General features: G+C 44.0%; 1 long non-coding RNA gene across 1 annotated transcript; it reads left to right on the top strand.

Annotated features, from left to right (window-relative positions):
* Positions 1 to 666: 666 nt before the first annotated feature.
* LOC138759829 (uncharacterized) lies at positions 667 to 3,553 on the top strand. The gene is made up of 2 exons (XR_011355129.1): positions 667 to 1,013; positions 2,768 to 3,553. It is a non-coding gene; the product is annotated as an uncharacterized lncRNA (long non-coding RNA).
* The last annotated feature ends 6,309 nt before the right edge of the window (positions 3,554 to 9,862 follow it).

Here is a 9,862-nt window from a genome sequence, read left to right as displayed (position 1 = left end):
AGTCCCTTTGGCTGTTCCACACTCCCACTGCCCATGGGAAGAAATTGTTCCTCAGCCTGGTGGTGCTGGCTCTGATACTCCTGCATTTCTTCCTCAACTGGGAGCAGCTGAAAGATGATTTGTGCAGGGTGAAAGGGATCCTCAATAATTTTGCACGCCCTCTTCAGACAATGAACCCAGCAGATCACGTTGATGAGGGGTGGAGGGAGACTCCAGTGATCGTCTCTGCCACTCTTTTGGTCCTATGGATTGACCTCCGATCCATTTCTCTGCAGCAACTGTATCACATTGCCAGGATGCTCTTGATAGAGCTCCTATAGAAGGTTGACATAATGGTGGCTGGTAGCCTTCCCTGCTTCAGTTTTCTCAGGAAGACTGTTGTGCCTTCCTGACAAGTCAGGAGATGTTGAGTGTCCACTATGGTGCACTAGTTAAGTGAACTCCTTGGAGGAGTTGTTGATTTGTAGCAGAGGGTGATTGTTCCTGGTTCTCCTGAAGTCCACAATGGCTTCCTTCATCTTGTCCAGATTGAGAGTCAGTTTGTTACTCTCTCACACCACATCAGGAGATTTGCCACCTTTTCTCTTGTACGACTCATCGCTGTTGCTAAGGACAACTACTATTGTGTCATCTACAAACTTGATGACACTGTTGAAGCTGGATTTGGTGATGTAGTCATGAGTCAGTAGTGATAACAGGAACGGGCTGATCACACAGCCTTGAGGTGCGCCAGTGCTTGATATTCAGCTACCCACCCTGACAGACTGTGGTCTTTCTGTTAGGAAGTTCAGGATCTAGTTAAAGAAAGTGGTGTTGAGTCCCAGTGAGGATGGCTTCTCCACCTCTGGGAATTGACTATATTAAATGCTGAACTGAAGTCAATGAAGTCAATCAGTGGGCCAGGGTGGAGCGAAGCGACAAAGTTGTAGCATTGTCTGTGGAACGGTTTCTTCAATAGCCAAATTGAAATAGATCCAGCATGGTGTGCATTGATGCGTTTCATCATGGTGGAGGTGAGTGCCACAGGGTGGTTGTCATTGAGGCCTGTTATTGTCATCCTCTTGGGTACTGGGATGATGGTGGCTATCTTGAACCCTGAAGGAATGATGGACGGCTGCAGTGAGGTGTTGAAGATGTTTATGAAGACCTCTGTCAATTGGTCTGCACAATCCTTCAGTACCCGACCAAGTATGTTGTCTGGTCCCGCCACCTTGTGTGGGTTTGCCTTGGATAAGGTTCTCCTCACCTCGGCCTTGGTTATGTGGGGGACCTGTTCATTAGGGGGACACAGAGCTTTTTTGGGCATCATCCTGTTTTTCTCATCAAACTGTGCATAGAAGGTGTTCAGTCTGTCCAGAAAGGAGGAGTCAGTCTTTAATTCGCAAGGTTGACTTGTTATCCATTATAGTTTTGACCCCTTGCCATATGTGCCTTATGTCACTGGTGTGACGCAGCTGTCTGTTGATCTTCTGTGTGTAACCTTGCTTTGCCTTCCAGAGTTCAGCCCTGGCTGATCTTAGTGCCATCCTATCCTCTGTTCTGAAGGCAACATCACAAGTTCTGAGAAGGGCCCGGTTGTGAAGCATTTGAACTCGGTGACATCCTCAATGCACTTGCTGATGTTGCCAGTCACTGAGCTTGTGTACTCCTCTATGTTTACATGACCTTGTAGGTAGCCTCCTCCCTGAAACAGCTCCAGTATGTGGTCTCAAAGCAGTCTTGCAGTACTGATCTCCCTGCTCACTGACCTAGTTTGCTTTGCCAACGGTCTGTATGCCAGGTTTAGCAGGACTGATATGTGATCCAAGTAACCAAAATAGGGGCAGGGTGCAGGCTTGAACAGGCTAGGGATGTTGGTGTACGCCTGATGTTCTCTCCTTTGGTGGTGAAGTTCACATGCTGGTAAGATCGTTTTCAGGTTGATGTGATTGAAGTCACCAACAACAATCAGGGCACTGTCAGGGTGGGAAATCTGGGCTTTGCAGATGGCACCATAGAACTCCTTCAAGGCTTCACCTCATTAGCTGAAGGCGGAACGAAGACTGTGGCAATTAGTGTGGCCAAGGATTGCCTGGGCAGGTTGGAGGGTCTGCACTTCACTATTAGGTTACTCAATCTCTGCTGAGCAAAGGTTCTTCACAATGGAGACATTGGTGCACCAGTTCTTGTTGATATAAATGCACAGTCCCCTTCCTCAAGTCTTGCTGGAAGCAGCAATGTCTCAGTTTGCCCTGCAGGAGATAAGACCATCCAGCTGGATCGCTCAGGCTGGAATGGTGTCATCGAGCCATGTTTACGTATTAACCAGAGCACAGCAGCCACGCAGTTCTCTCTGGTTCGGATGCATCCTCAAGTAATCCATTTTCTTCTCCAGTGATCTTACATTTGAGAGTAAGAATGTCAGGACCACAGGTCTGAAGGGGTTAATTCTCAGTTTAACCCTGATGCCAGCCCATTTTCCACACTTCTGCCTTCTCCAGCAGCGCTTTTGATGGCCTCCCAGTCGTTTCCCACGATCCGCTCCGCAGTTTGCAGCAGCCTGTGTTCCCTGCTTCAGTTGGTTTAAACTGCACAGAATCTTACCAGTTTCAGAGTCTGGTTCGCGTTTTGTATTTTGACGTGAATTTCCAGATCATAGTGGGTTGGGGATTTCACCGTTGTGAGGAGCCCGCTGCAACCTTGTGCGCCACCAACTTGAAAAAAATAGTTCCCTCTTTTTGCTGAAAGGATGGATATAATATTAATTTCTGTGGCATTTTTGTTACAGCTGCTGGAAAAAAAAAGGCATCACTGCTGGAGCTGCTGTATCTCCTGCTGGTGTGGACCTGGGAGAGAGGGGAACATAGACACATCACTGCACTGCAGGGTCCTACCGCCCAGTCCTAATGCCGACGGCTCCATATAGGCTTTAAATGGCCTGTTAAAGAAGTCAAAGGTTTTATTTTGAAATCCTGTAACCATGGAGGCCTGTGTCCAAGATGGCGGCACCAGGGCTGGGCAGCGAACACAAGAGGCTGCAGACTCTGGGGGAGCAGCAACTGGGAGAACACTCCTTGTTTCAGAAGGAGAAGCATAGGAGAAGAGCCTATTGGACAGAGCCCATGGCGGTGGACCAGTGAGGGGCTCAGCAGCTGAAGGACCCACACAGGCTGTGGGCTGTTGGAGTCGCAGTCAAAGGACTCACACAGGCTGTGGACTGTTGGAGTTGCAGTCGAAGGACCCACACAGGCTCTGGGCTGCTTGAGACTGCCTCATAAGAACCAGGTATCAGAAATGGGATTTGAGAGGGCAAGAAGGCCCCCGAAGAGCCTCGGGTGCTGAATACTTCTTGATCATATCAGGAAGCTTGGATTGTCGATAGTTTGAACTGGAGGCTACAGGAGTCCTGGAGGCGAATCCATGGCCTCTGAAGGGGCTCTCTTTTGGTTCTCTTTCTCTTATTGATAAGGATGCCAGGCAATACTCATAGCGACTCTGCCTTGTAACAGATAAAAGTTGTATATTACATTTCTTATGTATTATTATGTGACGATAAAGCAAACCTTGAATTTTGGTTACCGTATCTCCAGAATTCGTCCCAAAGAGCAGGAGCTTCCTCTGCTCTATCGCTGCTTCTCTCTTGTCAGTGCTCACTGTACCAGTCTGCAATGTAAAGATAACCATCAGTAGCAAAAAAAACCTCCAGCAACTTTCAGTAAATAATTTTTGAATCATAATACTTGAAAATAAGCGAGAGGGCTGATGACTAGCTGGGATTTAACATTCAAAGATTTCCTTCAGGATTTCTGACAATCAAAAGCAGATGTAAAATATCAGGAAACTGGTATATCACAGTGAAGTGAAATGGAGTGTCAGAAGTTGCAATGCATGACTCATTGAATGTGGAGGCTGGTGGGGTGGAAGATGAGGCCCAGGGCATCATAGCCCAAGGGAGAACACGGGGGAAAAAAGTAGAGGCCTCCACTGAGGACTAATGGTCAGGATCGTAGAAGGGAAGGCTAGAAGGATTGATGATAAAGGGTGGAACTAGGGATTGGGGATGGAGATAGATTCAGAGGAAAGAGTAGGAGTAATTTGGAATGCAAGAGCGGAGGGTAAGTTTCGATGTGCAGATTTCATGTGGCTTGGAGACAATGCGGTGAAAACCTACAGAGTGAATGGTGGGTTCTGTTGAGTGTTGTAGAGCAGAGAGATCCGGGAAAACAGATACATAGTACTTTGAAAATGGTTTTTGGCATGTTAGGTTTCTTCAGAGTATTGAGTACACAAGTTGGTAGGCCATGTTGCAGTTGTATAAAACATTGGTGGAGCCCCATATGGAGTATTCAGTTACAGGAAATATGTGGCCAAGTGGGAAAGGGTGCAGAGTAGATTTATGAGTTTGTTGCCAGAACCTGGGAGCCTGAGCTATAGAGAGAGGAGGTTGAGGGTTGATCTCATAGAGGTCTTGAGAGGAATAGATCGAGTGAAGCACAGAGCCTTTTGCCAGAGTAGGGGAATCAGTAAGCAGAGGACAAGTTGAAGGGGGAGAAATTTACCTGAGGGGTAACATTTTTACACAGAGGGTGGTAAGTGTATGGAATGGACTGTCAGAAGAAGTGATTGAGGCAGGTGCTATTGCAATGTTTAAGAAAGATTTGGACAAATGCCTGAATAGGATGGGTTTTGAGGGATAAGTGCCAAGCGCAGACAGGTGGGACTAGTATCAGTGGGATATTTTAGTTGGCTTAGGCAAGTTGGGCCAAAGGACATTTTCCACACTCCATGACTTGATGACCCAAACTATTACTTTGCCTTCCACCACTGTGATGCTCTCCACTACTTGGCTGGCCATGCTGTGCCTAACTTTGTTTAAAGTGTTACGAGCCCAAAGGACCCCAAAACCTAGCAGCAATAGACATTCACCAAGACAAGTATTTACTTAAACAAAAGTTGTTTTTAATTATCTTTAAACATGAAAACAGAATCAAACTTTAACTTTTCTCTATACTTAACTAACCCAAATTATTCTTCTTCTCTTCTCTCTTTGGCTTGGCTTCGCGGATGAAGATTTTTGGAGGGGTAATGTCCACATCAGCTGCAGGCTCGTTTGTGGCTGACAAGTCAGATGGGGGACAGACAGACACAGTTGCAGCGGTTGCAAGGGAAATTTGGTTGGTTGGGGTTGGGCGTTTGGTTTTTCCTCCTTTGTCTTTTGTCAGTGAGGTGGGCTCTGCGGTCTTCTTCAAAGGAGGTTGCTGCCCGCCGATCTGTGAGGCGCCAAGATGCACGGTTTGAGGCGATATCAGCCCACTGGCGGTGGTCAATGTGGCAGGCACCAAGAGATTTCTTTAGGCAGTCCTTGTACCTCTTCTTTGATGCACCTCTGTCTCGGTGGCCAGTGGAGAGCTCGCCATATAACACGATCTTGGGAAGGCGATGGTCCTCCATTCTGGAGACGTGACCTACCCAGCGCAGTTGGATCTTCAGCAGTGTGGATTCGATGCTGTCGGCCTCTGCCATCTCGAGTACTTCAATGTTGGAGATGAAGTCGCTCAAATGAATGTTGAGGATGGAGCGTAGACAACGCTGGTGGAAGCGTTCTAGGAGCTGTAGGTGATGCCGGTAGAGGACCCATGATTCGGAGCCAAACAGGAGTGTGGGTATGACAACGGCTCTGTATACGCTAATCTTTGTGAGGTTTTTCAGTTGGTTGTTTTTCCAGACTCTTTTGTGTAGTCTTCCAAAGGCACAATTTGCCTTGGCGAGTCTGTTGTTTATCTCTTTGTCAATCCTTGCATCTGATGAAATGGTGCAGCCGAGATGGCGTGAAGCAAGGCTGCGTAACCCAAATGAACCCCCTTCTAATTCTACGTGCACGTGTATGTAATGTGTGTGTAAACTTAAGAAAAGTTCTTTGGTTAATAGTTCAATCTCACTTCTCCTTCTTCCAAGTTCTCTGGTTGCATGCAATTCTTATACCGTGCACAGAATTTAACATGTATAAAGTTCACCAGGCTTTGGTGCTCGAAAGGTAAATGTTTACCACTCATGAAGGTTCTTGTAGGGTTTGCAGAGAGAGATTTGTTGTTCCAGGATTTCGACAACTGAGGTATCACCATTGGTCACCTCAATGTCTCGCTGATGAAACGACCCCATCAGGGTTCTCCAGATTGTAACATCTTTCTTTCAGGCTAGCACAGAGTTCCTTTCTGTTCCACTTATTCCAAGAGAAACATCAGACAGATAGCACTTCCAGCCATCCACTGCTCTGGAATGTTCTGTTTCCAACTAGCTCTTCCTGGCTTGCACTGTTCAGCTACTTTCAGTGTCACACACACACTGGCTGAGAGAGCTTGTTGAGATTAGTCTCACCTCTCTCTCTCTCCAACTGCCGAGGAAGATCATGTGACTCTCTCATTTGCAAAAACCCCCACCTTCTTTAGCAAACAACAGGATTTCTCCTCTCTTGGTCAAGCTGTTGTCTTAGGTAAACAAAACTCAGGAGTGACCTTTCTCTGAGCACCTTGTAGGTACTTGCAAACAGCCAGTTTGTCTCCTCCAAAACAATGGCTATTCATTTCATGATGTCATTTCAATTAGCACCTACTTGTGAAATGTGCATAAAAGTCTCCATAGATCCTGTAATGTTACTAAATATGAATTCTTCAGTCTTTCAAATAAAATCTGTTTTAAAATGTGTGTATGTATGTCACCCACTAATCTTACCAAATTCTTCCCAAAATTTATCCATTACAAAAATCACACAGTTTGACAGCATGGAAACAAAGACTTTTGGCCCAACCTGTCCATGCCAGCCAAGTGGTCTATCCAAGCTAGTCCCACTTGCCTGCATTCGGTCCATATCCCTCTAAATGAGTGGTTTTCTAACTGCACCCTAAACTCATGTTTCACCTTAAGTAATCCCTATGCCATAAGTGCTTTGTGATTGTTAAGGGATGGCTTAAGGTAGTATGTGAGTGGGAAGGGAAGGATGAGAATCACTGCTCTAGACCACATTGTTACTGAAATATTTTGCTTTAGAATAATGATTATTGGCCAATTTCCTTTGGAGTTATGAAACCGTGCACATAATGAGTCAATTAGGCACAATTAAAACAGTTGTTTTCAAAATTTTTCTTCTCACTTACATACCACCTTAAGCAATCCCTTACTAATTACAGAGCACCTATGGCATAGAAATTTTTTAAGGTGGAATGTGAGTTTAGAGGGGCAGTTTGGAAACCACTGCTCTAAACCTTTCTCATCCGTGTACCAGAGTAAATGTCTTTTAAATATTGGAATTGTACTCTCCACTTCCTCTGACAGCACGTTCCAAATATCCACAACCTCTGTGTGAAGAAGGGGCCCCTTCTTTTTTGACTCTTTCTGCCCCCCCTTACCTTAAATCTATGCCCTTTAGTTTTATATTGCCCTACCCTGGGAAAAAGACTAACACAAGTAATGTTATTTATGCCCCCTATCATTTCATATTTGGGGAAAACCTCTGGAAAATTTTCTGTCAGAGAGTATTTTTATCAATTACAAAGAAATGGATTAATTAAGTACTGTCAACGTGGATTTATTAAGGAAGAATAGAATCTGAATAGCTTTGACTGAGTACTTGGGGATGATAACAAAGCAAGTTGATGAACATGAGGCAGTTAATCTACTCTACCTGGATTTTGGCCAGGCATCTGACAAAGTCCCATGTAATAGTCTGATTTAAAACAAATGTGACTGAAAGGAAAGTGGAAGTTAACTCTATGTTTGGCATATTGGCAGGGAGGGGAAGGTTGATAGGTTTTTGTGACTAGAAAACTTTTACCCCTGAGGATGGCTTGTGCTCCATTGCTTTTTGTTCTTTATAAAACATAGTAAGTACGACTTAAGCCATTCTAATGTTCACAGAAGAAAGTCAAGTTTATTGTCATCTAATTGTACAAGTAAAACTCGATGAAACAGCGTTCTCCAGTCCTCAGTGCAAAACACACAGACACACAACTAGATATAACACACATACAGACAAACAATACCCATGCAGGACAAATATTCATATATACAAATAAATTTAAAAATGTTGATTTGTGAATATGAGAGTCTCAGATGGTTCATGTCAGCAGTTCCTTTGATTGTTCAGCATTCTCACTGCCCATGGGAAGAAGTTGTTTGTCAGCTGTTTCTCAGCCACAATACCCCTGTAGATTTTCAAGAGTCTTTGGAGATATACCGAATCTCTTCAAACTCTTCATGAAGTATAGCTGGTGAGCTTTCATTGTGATTGCATTGACATGGAGGTTTCAAGACATATCCTTAGAGATGTTGACACCCAGGAATTTGAAGTCTTGACCTCCTCCAGTGTTGACCCCTCAATGAGGACTGCTTCATGTACTCCTGATTTCCTTCTGAAGTCCACAATTATCTCCTTGGTCAGTGGTGCCGACTCTGCTTCTTCCATGTCTCTTTCCTGATAGGAGAAGCTGAAAGATGCAATGTGCGGGGGCGAAAGGTGTCCTCAATGATTTTGCACACTCTCTTCAGACAACAATATGGGTAGATCATGTCAATGGTTGGGGGGGGGGGTGTTGGTGGTGTGGGAGGGGTAGGGAGACTCTAGTGGATTGACTTCTGATCCATTTCTCTGCAGCAACCCCACCACCATGTGAAGCAGCTAGCCAGGGTGCTCTCGATAGAGTTCCTATTGACTATTGATATAATGGTGGCTGGTAGTCTTGCCCGTTTCAGTCTTCTCTGGAAGGGCAGTCACTTCCTGACAAGTGAGGCTGCCACTTAAATAGAGTCATTAATGGACTGGCCATCTGGGCAGAAAAGTGGCAAGTGGAATTCAATCCATTAGAAATAAAGGGTCATATGGGACGGGAACAGGGCCCTTTGGCATAGATTTAAAATAATTAGTTGAAGCACTAGAGAGGAGATGATTTTTTTTGGACCCAGATGTGATTGTGATTTGAAACTCATACCCTGAAACAACGGTTGAAATAGAAAGGCTTATCACATTTAAAAATGTATTTCAAGTTAATGAGACTTGGAATAAAGTAACTTACAAAGTCATGAGCCAAAAGTGGAAAGCGAGGCAAGGGTCAATGGCTAATATTGGCCAGCACAAGTCCCCTGGTATTTCTTTAAATTTCTGTAATTTTATGCATTGTCCATGTCTATCTGTGGGACCTTTAAACATTCAGAGAATCTGGCTAATGAACAAAGGCTCCAAGAACACTGAGGAAAAAATATTTACCTCTGAACAGCAAATTGTGTTGTCAACAGTAAAAATATCTTTCACTTTTGGCATATAGAATTAGCACATTCTCCTCCATGGTGTTTCTCTAAAGTCTCATGGATATGCTGTCCTTCCTATTTTTTAAATTTTAGCCATAACACTTCTTTCATTTGCACTTATTTGCTGAATATCGATTTCCCATGACCTTGACTATACCTCTTCTCACGCTCTCTTGCAAAGACAAAATCCCTTTCTCCCAGTTTCTCTGTCTCTTCTACTTTTGCTCTTGAGACAAGGACTTCCATCCCAGAACATCTGAAATATCCTCTTTTTCTTTTTAAAATATTTTTATTGATTTTAATGAAGAACTTATACAAACAAAAAAAGGGTACAATTCAATAAGATAGTATGGGCAGTTACACAAACTAAATAAGATATCATTAACATACATAGATTGTAAATCATATCCATAATTCATATTCTAAATAGTATATACATTTTTTTGGAAATAATTTAAAAAAGAGGAAAGAAGAAAATAGTAGAGGTGAAAAACTCAAACCCTTTACCTAAACCATGTCGCCAGATGCTATTATATGACTCATATTAAAAGAAAAATGAAGGTAAAATGTGATTGTGGTTGACAGG

Source organism: Narcine bancroftii, chromosome 4 (genome assembly GCF_036971445.1).
Source record: "Narcine bancroftii isolate sNarBan1 chromosome 4, sNarBan1.hap1, whole genome shotgun sequence".
In the NCBI taxonomy this organism is placed as follows: Eukaryota; Metazoa; Chordata; class Chondrichthyes; order Torpediniformes; family Narcinidae; genus Narcine; species Narcine bancroftii.
The sequence above is the reverse complement of the archived record's forward strand: the minus strand, read 5'-3'. Positions and strand labels throughout refer to the sequence as shown.